General features: G+C 42.2%; 1 protein-coding gene and 1 long non-coding RNA gene across 3 annotated transcripts in view; one reads left to right on the top strand and one right to left on the bottom strand.

The window, feature by feature from the left end:
* Positions 1–21365, top strand: part of LOC124298882 (neo-calmodulin-like) — a 102455-nt gene that overhangs the window by 24547 nt on the left and 56543 nt on the right. Inside the window, exon 1 of one of the 2 annotated variants that reach the window (XM_046751466.1) lies at positions 3064–3079. The exons of the other annotated variant lie outside the window; for it this stretch is intronic. The gene's annotated coding sequence lies outside the window, so the exon portion shown is untranslated. Of the gene's footprint in view, positions 1–3063; positions 3080–21365 lie in introns of those variants that run through there. 2 annotated transcript variants of the gene reach the window in all.
* LOC124298886 (uncharacterized) overlaps positions 1–21365 on the bottom strand; it is a 68745-nt gene that overhangs the window by 29176 nt on the left and 18204 nt on the right. The gene's annotated exons all lie outside the window — the stretch shown is intronic.

Below are 21365 nucleotides of genomic sequence, written 5' to 3'. Positions count from 1 at the left end.
TAAATTTCAGCGTTGTTTGCCTTGCCTAATGCATATTTATGTCGTCACTCAAAGCACGAGGGGGTGGCTGTGCCTATATGCCACGAACGACAGACAACAACGACGATAATGGTTTGAGCCCATTATATGTATACGGTTTGCCGTGGCGCTAGTCAAGGCGACAATTAGGACCTCGTATACAATACCTGCCTAGGGTGGGAAACGGAGATACTTGAATGCGAGGCACGGTTTTTCCGGAAAGAGGTGGAAAAGACGTCGGTGCAATTGTTTCGATAGAAGAATGTGTCGCGCTTCTTCCATTTTTTAAATACCCGAGCAAAAATCGTGGCTACTTAAAGATGAGAGAAGAGAAAAGAACACCTGCGAGGTTATGAATATTCACGCGGTAGTTAGGATAACGAGAAAATAGAGGGCGCGGAGGGGATGAAGAAATCGGAAGTTATACCGCGCTCCAAAATGGGCAATGGAGCTCGTGAGACTGCCTCGGATAAATGATCGCTTCTCGAAATTGCGCTCTCGCCGGTATCCGACCCTTCGCGTCAATCAACCGACGGTATTTCCATTAAACGATTATATACATTACAGGCTGGACCACGGTATTTTTAATGGTTAAAATAACTCTCAGCGTTCCGGCGAAGTGCACGCGTTGATAAGAAATACAATTGCCGTTTATTTGGTTTGACAACCTCTCCCTCCCGGGCAAAGATTTTTCAACGTAAACTCCAGTTTTCAGCTAAAACGGAGATTCCTAAAAGTTTCACAACATACGTTGCTTTCAAAATGAGAGTACCTAATGTTTTTCTTTCGATACGTTGGACCTTCACGCTGCATTCAAATTTCTGTAACACCTGTGTGAATAACATCTCATGAAACAATGGAAACCGCACAGGCAGAAATAATTGTGCACGGAGTAAACTATGGAGGTAACTCTATAAACCCCGTAGAGTTCTGTTGAGAACCAGTTGCAAATAGGATGTTGCTTCCAGTTTTCAGTCGCATAGCTGCCGAGCAGACGAGTGCTTGAAGTTGCATGTACCAGGTCGGTTCCATAATATTGGCCATTTGCAAAGTTACACAGGATTTCGCTGAGCGAGAAAATCCACTCGCCCACCTGCCGGGAACGAATTTTCTTCACTTCCACGCCTTTTTCAGTCTTCGTTCATTCGGTTAAACACTCGGAATGAATTCAAGCGAAGTTAAAAGACCGATTTTGAACCCTCGTATTACAGTAAGACAGTGACGTCAATATCCCTGATTCAAGAATCGTTTCAGTAAATCCTTGCGCCGAAAACGAGATAGCTTTTGCGCAGATTCGCAGTGAAAATCCGAGCTTCATGTACTTCCCCGTGAAGGAGACGGTGGGTATTAAAAAAGGATCGAACGCCTCCCGGGATGTGAGAAAGATTCATCAAAGGAAATCGTATATCTATTTGCCAAACATCAACAAGAGTTTTCTGACAAATCCATGCAATTATTTTCCCGCGTTTGCCGATGGATCAAAAACAAATATAGACATTTGGATTGGGCGAAACTCTACGATTCATGAGCTATCGTTCATCATGCTTTTCCTCGGCGAGCTTCCCGCAATGCGATTACGTTTTTGCAACTAGTATAATCTACTTTCGATCGGTAGCAAGAACGGTTTACTTTAGGAGATTATAATCGCGGTATAAACTGACGAAGGTCGGAAGCGAGAGCTCGCAGGTTTTGAGTCAATTTTTTATGACCGAGATCATAACGTCAGCACAACTTGACCCACGTGTATGTACACACGCGGTTTACGCAAGCAGCCTCGAGCACTTTTTGTCAGTCTGCAAGCCGACCGTATGGCAAAAAGGCGCCTTGCTGGCCAGCCCGGATTCATTGAAGCCAGGGGCTCATTCATGCACAGCTTCGTCGAGCAAAGAACGTCGTACCTATACGTGTAATAACCACCGTAGGACACGCTAGAGTTGCCTGATATAATCCACCCGCGATTTGCCAAGGCCTGTTTAAACGGCAATAACGCGAACCGACTTCATTGCGCACCGTTTCAAAGCGCACTTTCTTCTTTCTCTCGTTACACAGGATTTTTACAACGTTACAAGGTAACTCCGGACAATGTTGCAATAACCGGTCAAAGAAGGTTACATCTTGTGCGGCCTCGCAGCGTATTATAATAGTCATTTCAATTGGTTCGGTCTTTAAAACTCAGAAATTGGTTCTTATCTTCGAGATAAGAATCTTGTTGTCGGATTTGCACATACCAAGGTTAAAATTAAGGTAAAAAGGGATCCGATGATATTCTTACCAGACAGTTCAACCAGATTGAATAGTGCTTATAATACAATTAACTTTTGCAAATCATATCATTTTCTCGCGATACGTTTGTTAGAGATCGTAGTGACTTGGATTCAATGAATGGTACCGACAATATTTGACAGAAATTCTGTGCTTTCACATGAAGAACCTGTTACAGAAAGATAAGAATGAAACTTTTTGAATAAACGAAAAAAAGAAATTGCGAGTGCGCAGAATGCTGCTATGAAATATGATTTTTAAAAATCGATAAGATTAAGAAATAGGATCGTGATCGGATCGTTCTGGGTCAAGTAAAGAATTATTATTCTTATCATATCATTTTTTACATCGCTCTTTCATTTCGCATCTCCCAGAATGACGAATCTCTCGAATTGTGATCTCGACGGGTCAAAACGGAGATGAAGGAAGGAGAGTCCAAAATAATTCCATCTACTCGGAGCCTGGGTTTGGTGCGGGTGAATGGAGGCAAGAAAGGCAAAGAAAGATAGAAAAAAGGGATCGAAAGGAAAAACTTGTTGAAAAAAATTCGAATATTTCTCTTGTAGGAATTCGCGCGTCTGATATCTCACCGGGTGTATTTCAGTCCGTGGCATAAGTATCTACTAATCATTTGTCCGAGTCTTACCCTGTGACCCGAAACTGTTACTGACTGTAGTGGCGGTATACTCGGAGCTTTCACGAGCTTGCGCAGTGGCGTATAAATTGAGGGCGCTGTTGAGAGGGGCGCGTGGTTGTCGAAGGGGTGTCAGTCGCGGCCCATCTGCCCTCTGCCAGACACGTAAGTCAGTCACAATATCATACATAGCCATTACCGATGCCCTGACAAACGTATGAAAAATAAACAAACGAGGGAATGGACAAGGCCAGGTTTTCAAGGTTTAAAAAGCGCCGGCACTCGGCTGGTAAATCAGAAGGTTGTTCCGCACACCGAACCCGCCATAAAATGCAGGATTCGATTGCGGATCGGGGTGATTCGTACGATTACCGGTTCTTCATTCCATGTTTTCAACAACATTCGATCTTTCCAATCACGTCATATTTTTTGTGTCGCTTCACCGCGCTCTTCTCAGGGAACGTATTGTAACTAAGCTCATCCGGTGTTTCAACGATCGAGTCGGAGTTTACGCATGTACATTTTTTACACGCCTTGTGCCGCGCTATTTAATCGACTGCCACAACGCCGCGTTTGCTAGTTTGTGTCTCGACTCTGTGCCACCGCATTCCGAACGTCCGTAGGTGTGGAAATTCCGCTAAAGGATTTTACCGCGATTGATCTTAAAGCATGTATTAAATTTATTGGCGTTTTCAACGCCCGTGAATCTTTGAAAACAACAAGATATCACGCGTGAACACGTGAAAAAGGTTTTAAGAATATCTGTAAATGCGAAACGGTTTAATTTGTTTTTTTTTTTTTTTTTTAACAGAAGAAATTCAAGTGGAGGAAAAGTGAAGAAAAACACGGTGTGAAATTTAACGCAAATCGAACTTTATGGAAATTTACCCCTCTTGATGCCAACGGATAGCGAATAATGGCAGAAAAGCATTTCCTACGCCAAGTAGTGTTATCCTCCGTCAACTTTTTTTTAATCAAATTGCGTTAAGCACGTTAAGTCAACCACTACAGAATTCAAGCAGTGTTCGAATGTACATCGAGATTTATTTTTCGATTATCGATTTTTTTCTCTCGCAGAGTGGTTACAATTTGTTTGAAGTGTAATTTAATTCTCGGATGTAAAGGAAGAGAAAATATTCGAGAACGTTTATTCAGGGCTAATAATTCCACGGGTAGATAAACCCTGAGCTTATAATTCATAAATTTATATCCCACAAGAAATTGCATGACAGTTTATGGCTTGTAATTACAGTAAGTTTCCCGGTCAAGTTTCGCAGAGTAAACGCCGCGGCAATAAGCAATTACTGCAAATGGGGATTATTAATATCGCCGTATACGTGTTAAATTATAGAGATTAACAAACTTTGGACACATCTGACAAAAGAACGAATAATTCGGTGTATTTTTTACTTGTTTAAATAAATTTTTTTTTCTTTTATTAGTAATCCGTGTTCAACAACTCGGCGCCCCGAGGCAACGATCCACATTGTTTTGCGACTGAAAGTTGATATCTTGTACCTACCCACCCGCTGCTTGAATAATTAATCGATTGTTATCTCGGAATGTCGTGGCACATGCGAATCGTAATACCGCGGACTCTAGGCTTCCACGCTACGCGCGATCGTCACGAGATGCGTAAAGTTCGTGCATACATCTGTAATTCGGTCAATTCGGAAAGACGCACGGGTCACGATTCAACAGCGTCACATTACAAAACTTCGTGTGACTTGTTCGCGTAATTTAGGTAGAACAAAAAAATAAATAAAAAATTTACAATAGACAGTTTCATGTGAAAACGAACATTTTTTTTTCAGCGACGATGCAATAGTGTTTCCATCACAAGTTTACAGGCGACTAAATATGCGAATCACTGAAGTTTCACGGAGAAGTTACATTGATAAATCTGCGTTAGACGTTATTTTTCTCAGAGATCGAGATTTCTTTTGTTCGACGTTCCGTAAAAATTAGTGAAAATCACAGAACGCATGACGATATAATTATTTGACTGATTTTTTTATTTTTTTTTTTTTCGGTGGAAGATAATATCGTTGAAATGGTTTCATACTCGTGTATAGCAACGATTACAAGTATTACATGTATTTACCGCATGTATATTTCTCCGAGTCTATAATGTACACGAGATATTCACCGGCAAGGTTTCCTAATCCTTGAAACGTGTGACGTCCATTATCTCAGAGATATTCAAGGGGGGGGGGGGGGGGGGGATTAGCAGGGGATACGTTCTGTACGAATAACATGTAGGTATGCGCAATATACCCTGTTATCTGATCGAAAGTAGCGTACGTTATGGCCGAGGGGTGCACAGGGCAGACCTTATAGGGTGGATAATCGGGGTTGAAGGAAATTCAAAGTCGCAGAAGCCATTCCGAAATTGGTGAGGGAACTGGAGAGGAACTTGAATAATGAGAAAATCGTTAAACTGGGCAGGACAGATACGCGTGCTCGTTGACAAATAGGAGGATCTACTTTTTCCCCGAGAAGTTTCTTCTGCCCTTCTTTCGGGCGGCAAGAAAAGCCAGAGCCGGCTGTCCGAGAGCGTCGCAATTGTAGGTTGGGGATAAACGCAGTAAAATTAACGAGTTTAACAAGTTGTAAACTCGACTGGAAGGATGTTCAGGATAAACATGTTCGAACATAGATGTAACTATGCGTAAACAGAGGCAAGGGTTCTTATTCCGTGGTCACATGTGTAAACCGACTGCATCGCCATCCGTTATGGAATAGAAGTATACAGGTATACGAAAGAGTTCGCTTAAACTTTTCCGGTATACCGACAAGAGTAAGGAAAAGATTGCGCGTCTTCATCCCGCTTCGCACTCTGATAAATTGAAACAGCTGTCACGATAAGAGCTTTCACGTACGTCAATATTACCTACTTCGATCCATGAATACGGACGGGCGTTTTCTTCGATCCAAGCGTGATTCAACCGGCTACGGCCAATACAAGTTTCGATTGCATTTTCATCCCGATGGGCACACCGTTTGCGACGTTTTGTCGATAACGATCCTCCCGGCTTATCTGCCGACAGAAGAAAAACTGTCAGCAGTCACGATTCTTCCTCTTCGAATCAATCTTCCTGATCATGTGGATACAGGAGGCGAAAATCGACGGTGATCAATATCTGATGACGAGAAATTTTTCCAATATATTCGCTGGTTAAAAGTAGCAATAAACGTGAAAAACGTTTTTGGACGGACTTTAATTGACACGAACGCCGAACGAAGGTGCTCTATTTACTTCGCCGTACAGACGCTGCAGTTTGTAAGAGAGATGAGGTGGAATTAATTGCAGTGTGCCTTGGAGGATACGGGAGGGAGGTTCTAATTTTCCGGTTTCCAACTCTTTCGTCGGTCTGCGCAAAAACGCGCTCGTGTTTCTCCACCAAACTCATACGAGGGAGGTAAAAAAATCCGACCGCAAATTGCTGCCCGGCTGACGTTTCATTTTTCCAACCACAAAGCTCTTTTACGCGTGCGAAATTTAGCCACCGCAGTACGCGGGCAGAATATCATGAGGTGAAAAAATAATGATAAACACATCGGCTGCGTTTCGCTCTGCAAGCTTGGCGCTGGAAATTAGAGCTCATCAACCGCTGACTGAACAATTTTCAAAAATGCGTATCATCCGGTCGAGAATATTATGCATATTATTCAACGGCGAACGACTTCGGATGAGAAGAATATCCGGATTGAAACGAAAACGATACGTGTGAGAGAAACTAAGCGAGACATATCTGGTCTGCTGTGAAAAGGAAGGGGTAAAGAGATTAGCGATAGCTCTAAAGCTTCCCGAGTATCAATTCTTACCGAATCTGCAAAATGATATCCCGAGTAGTACAAAGATCTTGACAGGTCGACGAGTTTGTACGGACTGTGAAAAGTTTTGTCTACTCACTCATACATTTGTACATTTATGCCCTTGTACACTTATACTTCGTGGTCGGAAGCGAACGAGCAATCAAGAGCATTTTTCTATATATCTATACATCGAGGGAAAATTGCAGTGGCGGATAATGGCTGTGCCGCGCAAATCCGAATAGCACTGAAATTGACTCCACTCCGGAACGTTGACTGCAGCTGCACTGCTGCACCAGGTGCAATTTGTATTGATAAACCGAAGTATACGGCGGAATTCTGTGGCTCCAGGTATCGCGAGCAACGAGGTACTCGCATAATTTCAACCACTGGTTACCGGCTAACAAAATAATACATTACCTCTGCAGAGCCACAATCAGCTGTAATTCAATAACTGTATCGCCGTTCGCCGTTAATTGAATTGACGCGCGAACTCGTCAAAAAGGTACATAATAAATCACCGATTCTTGAAATTCCTTGGAAATGATGTTTTACAGTATCTTATAGCGTTTGGAAATTTTTTAATTCTTGAATCATACCGCTTTGACCAGTTTTTAGTCACTTTATATTGATTTTCTGGTTTATTTGGGGTGTGCCGGTAACTTTACGAGTGTTTTGTTTCATCAAGCGGAGTGAGGCTATCTTTGGAAGTCAACAAAGTTTTTGAATAATGGAAACACAGAAGGAAAACTTGAGACACAGCCGCCGGGGTCAGTTGAAAGCGAGACGATGTGAATTTCGTTTTTAAATATGAAAAGTTTCTTAGTAGCGAATGCGCGACGTGTTTCAAAGCATTGTCATCAAACCGAACTTGTACACGGGGCGTGAGGAAACAGCGTTTAAAACTCTACAAAGTCATCTCCGTGTCCGAGGAAAGTTGAGGATTTTAATTTGGTTGCCATGCAGAGTTGACGACGGTGTCGGAAGTGGTTTACAAAGTTCGAACCTGCAGCCTAGTACAAGACGCTCTAATCGAGCAAAGGTTAACCAACCGAAGCTCTTCTAACCCTGACGTAGAGCTACCTCGTAATTTTCAAGTTTTCCCTGAAGCTGGTTGCAGCTTAAGTTTATAACAACGCGGTTTGCGAACGATTATAAAAAGAGAGATCGATTTGTATTCCAATATTAGCTGTTATGAAAATTCAGCGATGACAATGGCCTGATCTTTCGATACCTGCAACAACCTGCAGAAACCCTGCGACTTCAGAGTGCTTTCGAAATGCGTTTACTTTCGGGCTTACTTCGCGATTAGGGATTTTCATCAAAATTATCGCAGCGATCCACGGGCGCATATTGCACTGCGAAATGTGAGCAAGTCGATCTATCAACACCAGCTGTTGCTGGGATATCCAAAGATTTCGCAAACTCGCGAGCGAGATCTCGGTTTTCTCGCTCAAGCGATTTATAACTGAAATCAAAAGTGACGTATGACTTCTGGCGTAATGGTGAAGGGGAAAAGAAAAGAAGGAAGAAAAATCAAAAACACGGAGGATCAACCGAGTTCAGGCGATGCATGCCAGCCAAAGCAGCGGCAGCGTCGTTTCTTTGGGCGCAAGGCACTTTACTTAATTTTCACACAGCGTAAGGTACCGCCTACTATTCAACACCGCGATACTTAATATGCTCCGTTTAATAAACTAGACAGGCTGTGCGTGCCTCGTTCTCGGGATATGCGTGACGCCGGTCTCTCGACCTCGTAGGAAAATCGAGAATTTAAGCAGAAACTGACCTCCGCTTGGACCTCGCTCCAAAAGTCAAGGATACCACTCTGGGCTTTCCATATATATATATATATATATTTTCTTCTTTTTTTATCTCTTTCTCTCAAAGGCGTAAATTCATTTTGCTAATTGTAGCCGGGTATTAACAACCTGGCTTACATCGTGAGCGAATTGTACTTCTTATCGCAGTCGTCGGAACTCGTCGTTTTTCACTTGATGAAAAAAGAACAAAAAAGTGAAAAAAAAAGGGAAAAGTGGCAGAGAATTTCGCTGCTTCATCTTATCAATGTGGACTGACCACCAAACTGCTATTCATCACGCCTGTAAGCTGCGGCAAGGCGAAAGGTCTTTGTCTAATTATATCAGAATTTCATGAATAGAAGCTAACCGGCGAGTTAACAACGATATTACCGCGGATTCTGTAACTTTAAGCTAAAAATTCAAAGTGGAAATAGTGCCATGGACAAAAATGTAATTACTTTGATAACGGGCTTTATGTGGGGTACGTAATTTGTTATAAAACTCGTTGCCGTTTGACGGTTTCAATTTTTTCATTTTTATGCCGTTTTGTTTTTCTTTTTCAAACTGTAACGCGTGACGAGTTTTTCCTGCAGTGTAATTAGGGTTTCGTGTTAATTACCGACCCATGAATATACGATACTCAAATTTGTCATGTGGTAAATTTTTTTTTAATAATAATTAAGTGAAAGGTGTATGACCCCTGGAACACGCTATTTTTGTGTACAATGTTAAGCACGGTACCGAAGTGCAATTCTTCACCACTTTTATCAACTTCAGATGTTACCCCCGAGGGTGAGATTACGCAAGTAGGACATGTAACGCATGGGGGGTCTACTTCAATAATCCGGGCTATTAACGAAGTTTGTTTGACACGTAAACCAATAACGATGCTTTGAAAGCTTTGCCTGTAAAGTTTCGACGATCAGAGCGCGGTTCGAGTTTCTGTTCAAGTAAAGCATTCCCATAAATTTGCGTGCCTACAAAGTCGAATATTCACAAGTATATTAGTAGAATGATCATAATTGATTTAATAAATCTTCGAGCCATGAAAAAAATAACTTTACTTTGAAAATCCTTTTGAACAACTCTAGACGCGTTTTTATCGAATGATCAACGTCCCCGATTCCTTTCGTTTATGTTAAGTTCGTTTATTCTCGCATTTCACGAAGCGAGACCCGGCAATAAAAGTTTTTACTAACCGGTTTTACCTTCACAATTGTTTCAGTTTATTAATTTATTCGCGTGATAACGATCAAGGAAAACGCTTTTTCATTACGAAAATGGCGTCGGCGGGCGCTACGAGATGTTTTAACGAAGGAAGTATAAAAAAGTCGGACACAGAACGTAACTTCATCAGCGTGAAACAAAAAATAATGCGAAATGCAAAGTGGGATGAAAATTGTGTGGAAAACTCGGCTGTCGCGTTAATGATGGAATTTAGAATTCATCCATGGATAAATTTGCGCAAGTTGTCGGTGAAAATCGATAGGAGAATCATGTCCTTGCTTTCGTATATCGTCACGTAATCGGGCCAACGAAAATAGTACTCGATTTACGAAGTGTGTGGAAGATATTAACGGGATTGAAGAAACCGTGTACGGAAGCAATATTTCTTGCCCATGGCTTTAAGCTACATAGATTTTCTCTCGCATACAAACCGAACCAGGGCGATGTATGACTCTTGCCAAGTGGCGAAAGGTTCTTTACTGCACGTTCTTTGTAGCTGTTCGTACATGCACAGCGCGTATATTTCAGATGAGTTCTTGCCGCCTGCCTAAGATCAAGCTCAAGTATAAAGTATTTCAACCCGCGTATAATATGAATGGCGAATAAATCATCGGCGGTGATAAAACGCATTCAAACCTTCCAAATATCATGTATCAGCTGTGAGTTATCTCAATCGAAATCGTACGGTAAACTACATATCGCATTATCTTATAACCGGGTGCACTTTTATACACTTTTGTGCCAAATATCGTCTCCTGATTCCGAAACTTCACATTACCGATATTATTCGGCAATACGGATACAAACAGAAGTGCGCAATTTAGATTTTGGTACGTGATGCATGAGCGCATCGTTCCGCGGAAGAGAATTTATTGACTTGGCAGAAATATTTGTCCGAAAGCTCCTCCGTACGCGGCATCAAACCCGAAGAGTGCAAGGAAATGTCATCGGCTTTATTTGACAGACACTGATTTTGTCTGAAATTCAGTGGACTAGTGTAAAAGATGAATGTACCGGAATAGATGTTTTGCCAAATTTTATCCAAACGGGTCGAAAAAATGTGTTTGTCATCTCATTCCTCGAGAGTTAAAAGTCTGTTTTAGGAAATACAATTTAATCCGCGAAGCATACACGTCGTGTAAAATAAAGTCTTATAAAAATTGTGAAAAAGATTCGTCAGATATTCCGAAGCAAAATGTTCGACCCGGCTAAAATGTATCCACCCGATAATCCAGACGTGGCACAACTGCCGGAGGGTTAAATTTCGATTATCACCAGCCGGTGACCAAATTCTGTATCCCGACATTCCCGACGTCTCGGTGACCCCTGGGACACCCTCGGGACAGAAACTCCGGTGCAGGTCCGCGATCCTCAAACGGTCCGAGTTATTCAGATGCAGATAACCCAGAGGAAACAATATCATTATCCCTGTTGCTGTTCGTCAGCGAATCTGGAATTCAGCCGAAGACAATATACTAAATAATAGTCGCAATTAAGGCCGAAAGGGCTGTTTGAATAGGTAATCAAGGGATTAACCTCCTGCAGGTTTGACAGTAAAAACCAGAAGCTCGTGTGATTTTGGAGGGTCGATTTCACCCCCAAAAACGAAGTGTGCAGACTTTCGCCCCCGGCTGTGGATTGCGTGTATTGACGGATTTCGGCGCGCTTCGACCCTTTAAAAAAACAAAAGCAGCACGGGCAGGGTATAGATTTGGGTTAGTCAAACAAGATAAAGAATAAATAATCAGCAAAGTTAAGCGGCGATAAGAAGCCTTCGTGTGCCCGTCGTTCCCTCTTGTTTCTCATCCGGGTATCCACCCCACCTGCCGTCGGGAAACTCGTCTACCGAGTGGCGACTGCCAGGGTACAGTTCAATACCGTAACTGGGACGTGAACCCTCGGCACGCCCTGCCGTTTCATTCAGCGCTGCGGAAACGCTTTGATAAACGCACCGCGGCCGCGAGTCCAAGACCGCTGAACGACTCGAAGAGAATTTTCAGCGATAATTTCCAGCCGAATTCTTTCGCAATCGGCGCGAAAAACTCGAGGGACAAAACCAGTGGTGAAAAGTGCGAAGAGGGAGGATGGGGAAAACGGAATATCAAAAAAATGCTGCGAGTTGGCGTGGTTTTCTTTTTTTTTTTTTTTTTAATCGTGTACACAGAATTACCGTCAACAGTGCTGAAATCGCACGAGTAATTTACGCCTGTTTAATGCCCTTCGTTGATTCCGTTGGATCGTTCGTTGCTTTTTCGCGAATCAGTAACTAATTGAGGAATTAACACAATTAAGGCTCCCCAAAGGCGGTGGAATGGAAAATGTGGTATTTAAAGAGGTTCCTTTTTTCTTGTATATTCACTTCCATCCCTCTTTTTCTCTGTTTCAATGCACCCCGCCGGTTTTTGGTCTCGCAATTAAGCGTGCGAAAATATATTTGCTATCTGCATAGTTAAATGCACGTAATTGCAATAAAGGAAATTGATCAACTTCAATTGAAACTGCGTTGTAACAAATAAATACCCTGGCTGTGAAAATGGCTTGATGAAAATTTCGCCGAGAGAATAAATTTCGACCGAATGAATGGGAATGAATCTGAATGGCGAAGAGGAAACTGTTCCTATGGCCACAGCCCTCACGTCGCGTGGCTGTCGACTGAGGGACCGGATAGGATGTGGAAAAAGGTGCGGATTTTGGGGGCGGATAAGTTCGGGGGTAGATCACGTGATCCCGCAAGCGAACCAATGAGGGTGACAAAAAACGTCCAACAAAATTCTGCGGTGGTTAAAGCAGCGAAAATTATTCGCGAAATCTGCTTACACGCGTCGCGCATGAATATTGTATGTATGTAAATACGCGTGAACGAGCTTTTGGGGAATTAGATCGATCGATCTTTCGACGTTAGGCCTACCACACGTACCTCGTGATTACGAAATCTTACAATTAGCTAATCACCTGCAAAATTGGCAAGGATAGATTGAAGACTGACACAGATACAGTCCGACGAGTGCAAAACTTGCACATCTCGGATTAGCGGAATATCTGGCGCCTTTCCAAAACCCCGTTCCCAGCATCGCTGTAACATGTACCAACATTTCGTTGCTCATACAAATTAATCCTCATTACTTAATACACGCCGCGATGTGCGACTCGAAGCTGATTCGCGGGCGCTTATTGTCGTGTGATACTATTTTGGCGAATTTTGCAGCGACCGAAAGTCTGCTGGATTCTTCGCTTGTCCCGAAAAGAGCGTTTATTTAAAAAACGATCCGCTCCCACGAAGTACCTGCCAATGCTGTAAGTGTATTGGAAATATTGCACCACCAAGGTATCGATCAATCACCATTAAAAGTCGGTCGGCTGTACAGGCGGGGATGAGGGAGGGGAAAATTAGCTATTAAGAAACTTAATTTCCCACCCCCGTAGGCACGCTCGGTCAGGCGTCAAGTGCTATTATTCACCAATTTGTCAAAATACTTGATCCACCTTCCATCCCTCACCGTTGGTCGGTTACATCCAACCCGACAGTTTCAACCGAGCGATGTTTTTCCCCTAGATATTTCCTGAACGCTGATCCCTCCCCCCTCCCCGAGGAAAATGACTCGCAGGACCCGTGATGTCATTTTTTCGGTGAACTCCTCGGTTCCAAGGATTCCAAAAAGCCGAAGCCTCGGATGATATTCCTAACGATAAACGCCCTGATAAACCGCGTACCCTCGATGCTATACTTGAGGTGATGCACGGGTGTAACTTCTCCCGATAAATATCCTGCAGCCATTCGCGAAACTTGTACATATACTATATATATATATATATATATATATATATGTATACGCATAGACGCAAGCTTAACTTTTGCGAAGAGTTTCACGCGCGTCGTTCAAGATACCGCGAGAGTTATCGTGGAGGACTGTACGTATAAGTACCAGTAGAACGGACGCTTGCTTCCTCGAAATATGGCTTTGCGCCGAGCTTTTCGAGCCTGCAATTGTGCTCGCGACGGGACTCGACCCGCACCTTCTAAAACTCAACTGCTAGGAAATAATCTCATTTCCGCAACGTGGGGGACGGACCAAAGAATTCTTGTTACCTCCGTCACCTTGAACGACAGCATAATTGCCACGGTCGTCTACCTACTTCTGCAGTTCGTGAAATTCTCGCCTCGGAAAAAAGCGAAATAAACTACGTATCGCTGCCCTGTGGGTATAATAATATTCTCCAGCACCGAAATCCGGAAAATTTGTTTAGCGACTTTTCCATATTCATATTGAACTCGGGAGTCGTTGAGAAAAATTAATGCGAAGATTAATATTTCGGTCGTGTATCAGAATATATGTAGGCATATGTCATTCTTCCCGCGAGTCCGGATGTCAGTTGAGATACGTGTAAAGGTATTGGCAGCACGGTTCTCAATGGGTGGAAATGATATGCGGTTGAGGAAAATAACCCAGGGCGATAAAAACGTCGAGAGAATTTTTCACCGCTCTCAACAGTTAGTTTTTCCACATCAAACTCATTCGAAATGGTCGTTCTAAAGTTGACGCCACATTGCATCGTTACATATTGCGAATAATCCTCGGTAAATCCGCCAAGGGGAAAAACGCTCGCAAACGTACGTGACGTGGGAAATTTGCAAATTCGCGTATACGTAACCGGAGGAGGATAAATCGAAGTGAAAAAGAAATTTTGAAAATATACGCGAAACTCTTTTTACGCCTGGGGATTCGACGAATTTTTACCAACTCCTGCTCGTCCGAAATTATAAATACGATTGCGAAAAATTGGCTCTTCCCAGGACGGGGACCCGCTTCTTGAAACCCGGGGGGAACGCGGGCTGGTCCAGCCGGGAAGAGGGAAGACGGGGGAGGAACGGAGAGTCCCAGGGTGGAGGTTGGGTGGGCGGGTCGGAGCGTGGGTGTGATCAATACTCTCCTATACCACGTCCCGCGGGAGCAACAAAGACGGGGACAGGGACCGGTTGGAAGAAGCAGGATTTTCGAACCGAAGTGGGTGGGTATCTGCATTCGCGAGTTATTTTTTTAATCCGATCCCCCGCCGCTTTGCCGTTTTTCCAAGATTTCCATTCGCGTTTTATTAAATTCGGAAAGTGCTCTTGCCGTTTATCTCGAAATAATCATAACCGTGGAGCCCTTGTTTTTTCATCAAATTATTTCCATTACCGCTAAACCGCAATCTCAGGAAAATTGCAATTTCAACAATCAATCGCAACGGTGAAGACTAATTGAACGGAATTGATATTAATCCTACGATAAAATAAGCAATAGCAGTATGTATTATTTTTATCATTTTTTCCCGGCTATTCCGGCGCTTGATCCTATTCAAAATTCAATTTCCGATATATCGGGTTACGGATTGTGTTTCGTTAGACGAATTCTTGATGAGCAAATCGACGTGTCATTTACTACCTCACGAAACCGCTGTCCGTAAAATTTGCGGGTGAATTAATGAGGTGCGGAGAAAATAAAACCCATATAATTTTTTTTACGCATTCATAACGAGATGAAAAGAAAACGACGGAGGGTTCAATATTTATCTATGAACGATACTCCAATGATTCTCGGCTTTGCTACGCTTTTTTACTGCAGTAAAAGGCCTCGCGTTGAAGAGCCTCGTCAGTAGTATAAAGTAGCATCGACATCGCGATAATGACATTTCAAAAGAGGGAGAAATGGGAAAAAAATACCGGCGCTTGGAGAGCGAATCGAGAGGGTCGCGTGATTGCAAAGGGTTTTAGGTATGCGCCGCTTTTCGTCGAGACTCAATTCTGTACGAATATTAAATTCATTTTCTTTTTATTTCTCAAGTTTTGTACACAGTAAATGTTGTAGTATTGAAGACTGCAACATATTTCCTCAATCGATTTAAAAAAAAGTAGAAAAAATACAGTTTCCGAATTATTGACCAAGAGAAATATCAGTAAATTATATTCATGATGTCCAATTTACCGCATTGCATTTTACTTCTGCACCACCTTAAGGTCGTTTCATTCATTTTTCACCGAAGTTAAGCGACTTCGGTGGGAACGCCTTGTAGACACGTAAATGCTGCTAACCAGTACCGGAAAACGACCGGCAAAGGTCGTTAGTTTCAAGTGCGCTCACGAGGCCCAGTTTATATTCTCGCTAATTGATTCGCGAAAACGTGAATGACACTTCGGTCGAACAGTATGAAAAATATGCCATGCAAATTGTGCCAATTTTTTATCCCTTATTTTATCAAAATTTTCACCTCGTTAAAAATTTCTGAAGAACCGATGAGAAAACCCGTGTGATTAGGTATAGTTTTATCGCTTTTCGAGTTGGATGGGGGAAAAATTCACAGAAGAATGGAACGAACCTTTTCAGGTAGCGAAAAATGAATACGCGTAAATCGTTGCGAAAATGATTGCTGAAATTCGAGCTCCGAGGGTAAAGTATTATCCAATTATCGTGTTTAATTATCGGACTTACAGTCGTGTAGAAAATCGATTTTCACACTATGAAGAAATTTCACATCTGATCGCGAAAAGGAGGAGGAGGAGGAAACTGGGCGGTGAAACTTTTCCATCGGTTGATCGAGGAGCGGCAGAAAGGCTGCAGCTCTTCGAGTGGATTAATGATCAACTCGAAAGTCAAGAGTAGTCGGCAAATTTCAGTCTCACGAATGATGGGCGGAGTTTTAAAAGTGCAGAGCGCGTACGGATGTAAAATATTTTACGCCGGGTTATATACCTGTATAATACGTGTGTTATATCCACACTGTAAAAAGCTCGGGGCGGCACTGCGGACTTTAGAAACTTACGCGTTACACGCTTTGAAGTTCGATTGCTTCTTGAAAACTTTAGGTTATAATTTTTTTTTCTTTTTCTTTGCCGCACCTTTTTCGGTCCTTTCTCTTTTCGACATTACTCTGCAACTGGTATTATTTCACCCGACGGATCTTATATTTGCCCTTGCTGCGGACATAATTCGGGACGAATTTTTCTCCCGTTTGAAATATGTACGAAACGTAATTACTGTAATTCATAATAAATTAGCATTACTTGGAATACTTTGGTCCTCACGGAATACTTGAAACTTTCGTAATAATGAAATTTTATAGATCCGACGCAAGCTGTGCATCAATTATTTTCTGCAGAACAGGTTTAATTGGAGAACAAAATTTCCGAGTGATCGTATACCTCTATATAGTACACTCTCTATGCCGAGTTCTGTCCGGGGTTTCGAAAAGTTGTAATTCTGTTAGAAATAGATCTGTAGAATTATTCTAAGTACAACGTCATTCGGAACTTTCAAGACAGAGTGTCTAAAAATAGAGGAATTTTTTATCTTCACAATCAGCACAGTTGCATTGGAAGCCGATAGAAAATTTAACAAAGACGTGATTTCCGTTACTTCAATTTCGGAATATTTTTACTGGATAGTTTATATCGATTAGGAAATACAAAACAAAAATGTTCTCGAATAGTTTTAGAAAATCGGGTATTCAGGTTTGAGATTTCTCAACGACTCGAATTTCTATATATTCTTTCTTTTTGGATATAGTATAATTAATCAGAATTGTACTAAAATGGGAAAGAAAAATGTATTGAACCTCAACGCGTCGTCGAGAAATTGCGCGCATTTTCATACCTCGGCAAATTTGTCTCCGTCTCGTTTACAGTTAGCTAAATCTGGAAGGTGTCGCCGTCCAACGCGACGATCCTACATAAATGTATAATGGGAAAACTCTCTAGCTGCTACAGAATATACGGGGAGAGAAAGTGTTATCCTCTATTTGCGTGACCCAAAACAGTTAGGCTTGCAATAACATAAAGTTATACTTCTCACTGCTTCAACGCTCTCCTGAAATAGTTATGCGAAGATACCTGCCTTGGATCAGACAAAGCTGCTGGGCCATAAGGCTTTTCTCGAAACACATCGAATACACCTTGACAACGCATCTTCACGGTTTAAAACCTCGGCTGAAGAACGTCACAAAATTTTTAAAAGATGTGGACACAGTTCCAAGATATTTGACATTGCCTTTTTCGAACTATAAGAATTGTTTTCGTCTTCTCCATTATTTCAATCAGGCGATTACATAGCCATAAAAATCCTCCATCGGCGATCAAACGGTGCTCTATAATCTACTATATTAAAAGTCATTTCGTTAATAATCACGCTCAGTTATATGGATCATCGAGATTCCGTCTTTTAAGGGCTCCAACGATACATAGTTTATGTTACGGTACCTGGACGTAAATATAAACATGTTTTATCCGCTATTGGCTGTTAAGGTGGATTTCCGAGATCAAGTATCCCACCCAAAACCCATCTAAAGAGAGGACTCGTTGTTTTCAGACTTCCTTTCGGTACGTGAAACAACCCACTTCCTTTGTTTCTGCGATCAGACTTTTGTGAGACAAAACCGTGATTTCACCCTTTCACGTAACAGAGAATTCTCCTGAAACCACTGAGTAGCAATATTACCCACTTACTTGCTCAACTGCTTTTTTTCTTCAACCACAAATCTTTATAGAGTCTAGACAGGCACACCGAACAACGAAATTCAATCGAAATATTATTTCTCCACGACTTTCATCGATCGAACAAAACCCGGGGTAAATTTAGTCACTTGAGAATTTATAGCGAAAATAGATCGGCGTAAGTTTGAAAAAATTCTCCAACTGCAAAGTTTGCAAACACAAATGATGTTTCGAAAAGATGATTCCAAATGTCTTCGACTAGACTTCTTTATCTAGTTAAATTGGGAAACCAGTTTTTCAGTTGCAAAAACAATCGATTCACCCTCATCAAGGTGCAGTTCTTCAGAGTAATGACTATTTTTCAATAAACCCGCGTCGAATTCTGAACTAACAATAACAGTCCACAGGACTTTGAACGGCTCTTATCTCTTATCGCAGTTATTACATCGACCGGTACTCAAGATTTGGGCCGATGCGTTTCGCACAATAGTCGAGCAACGGGAGGCTTTTATACCGTGTCTTCTTTTTCTGCAAGATACGCAAGTATCTGCTGTATACATCCGAGCACAAAGCGAACTCGGAATTCCCTTTTTGCGGGATATCGAAGTAGTCGAAGTGGGGATTTGGTCGGCCCGCATAAATAGGCGGGGGAATCAGAGCCAGACTCGAATGCATGTGCGCAAAAACTGGACCACAGACGGGATAAATGGTAACGTTTAATTTGAGATGTTTTCGGGGCGCTTAAGGATGCTTTTGCATTGTAGAAACGATCGATGAAATCGCATGCGGAATTGCGACGCTTAGCGCTGTACGATTATACGGGGAAAAGAGAGAAGGAGGAGAGAGAGAAAGAAGAAAAGAGAAATTCGTGTTACGTTGCCGCATTAAATAGATTATACTCCATGACGTGCGCAGCCCTTGCGCCCTGGGCGAAATAAAGATTAGGATCGGTAAGTGCCGAGTATTATTCAGCATGGCTGGTATAACGGTTATACACACTGGACGAAAAAATATTTACACTGTCGTCACGGGCACATCGTCATGCGAACGTTTCATTGATACCTGTAATAAAATTATACAACACGTTTCCCGGTTGGAATACTTTATACCCTCGCTTCGATCGTATTTTATTTTTATGAAACTTCTTTATTTCCCGACCGAGTGAAACATACGCCTTAAAGATATGACGTCGCGTCAAATTTTCAACTCGGTTTCGTTTATACGAGGCAGTGATCGGTATCGGGATGCGGATGTGAAAAGCCCTGATAAAAGAAAGGTAGAAGTGAAAATTTTTGATCAAAGTTTTATTGCCCGGTGGGAAATAAAAGCACGCTCAGGTAATCAGGCGGACATTTGTCTTCGAGAAAAAAGGATTTTCCGACCGCCGTTTCGGCGGATAAGCGGATGGCGATCGCTGGATTAGGACAATCCGAAATTCGGCATAAATACGATCCGATCCGATTTCATTGAGAATCGAGGCCCTCGAATTCCCGGATATCGATCTCGTGTATAAAATTCGACTAACCGTAACCCGGAAAAGAAAAAATACACGTACTTATTAATCGGAGGCGGAATGCCTGTAAAAAATACCTTGTCGAAGCCTCGAATTACTTAAAATATAATTAATTAATATAAATATTTGACAACTGTGTGTGACTCTACACGACTAATTCTTCTATTTCTTTAATAATGCAAAACGCAATTTATCTGGCCGGACGAAGCGGATCGTTCAATGCGCCGGTGAATTAGTTGAATTATAGAAAACGTCATGCGAGTCGACCTCTAAAATCGTATTTTAATCGTATTACTCGAGGGGATGTGTTTCACCACCGCACATCCAAGGGTTCGCATTTATTTTTCATCGCGGGTGAACTCTGCCGGCTTCAAGCCTCGAGTGTATCACACCCCCGTATCCTGCACCGTATCGCTTTACTCGAGGATACAAATACGAGTATTAATAAGTGCGTAGGCGAGAGCATATACGCGAAGCTCGGCGTAAGGTTACAGGAACATCGCTTTGCAGGTGAGAGGATAATGCTAGGAGCCGTGTTACAGCGTTTGCGCTCGAGGGATTTCGTCGGGAAGAAATAATCCGAAGGTAAAATCACCCTTCAGCAGTTGCGACCTTTTTGTGTTGCTTAGCCCGAAAATAATTGTACGGAATGTCGGACAAGCCTGCGGACTCTGAAATTTTTACACAAATTTAAAGCGAGAGTGAATATACTGAATAATAAAATCAGTCGGAATGACCGAGAATCGCTGTCTCGTGTGCGGAAAATGAAAAATTTCTACAACGTATTGAAAATTTAATAATATTGCGTACATCCGCGGCGTGAGAGCGATTGTGGGTAAAAAGAAAATAGAGCGAAATAGGTAGAAAAAGAAACGCGCGATGGGTTCGCGAAATATTCATCAAGTTAGCGGTGACAGCCCCGCCTAACAGGTATTCAAATAGCGCAATATAAATGCTAATCCTAAATATATAAGGAATCGGCAATTTCAACTTTCTGTGAAGTGAAGTTGAACTTTCTCACAGCGACACAAAGAGGCGTATTGTACTTTAGGCTCTGCATGCAAGGGTAGTCGAGCCGATAAATTCATTCTCCTCCTTATCTCACGAATAAAATCGTCAACCGTCTCAACGCTGCGACGTACCTTGATAAAGTAAGAATATGTAATGACAAATCTGGACAATTTCCCCACTAAAGAATCTTCCTTAGAAAGCAAGGCAAGGTCTCGCGAAACTTCATCTAATTTTTCTGCTCGACCCTCTACGGCTGTGGTAATTGCGACCAGGAGTTACGGTGGGCTTAAATTAAACGTAGCAGGGGGGATGAGAGGGGTCGACGTAATTACTTTGTAAATTAAATCGTTGTAAGTTACATCGAGAGCTTTGCAAAAGTCGGTGCAGTATAACGTGGCGTCTTACGCGTGAAAAAATGGCGAGATAAGTGCTCCAGTCAAAACACGGGTGACACAGACTGCGGAAAACTTTGCAGCTCAAAGTTGAAAGACTGATCTACGAAATAATTGCTTCGTCGGTTTTATCAGCGAACATCAATGACTGGATGGTTATATTAACAACCGTTACAGAGTACCTTTAGTCGGAATTAGGCATCGCGACACCTTTTCTTTTCCTCCT

Source organism: Neodiprion virginianus, chromosome 2 (genome assembly GCF_021901495.1).
Source record: "Neodiprion virginianus isolate iyNeoVirg1 chromosome 2, iyNeoVirg1.1, whole genome shotgun sequence".
Lineage (NCBI taxonomy): Eukaryota > Metazoa > Arthropoda > Insecta > Hymenoptera > Diprionidae > Neodiprion > Neodiprion virginianus.
Note: the sequence above shows the minus strand (reverse complement) of the source record. Positions and strands in the feature narration are given on the sequence as shown.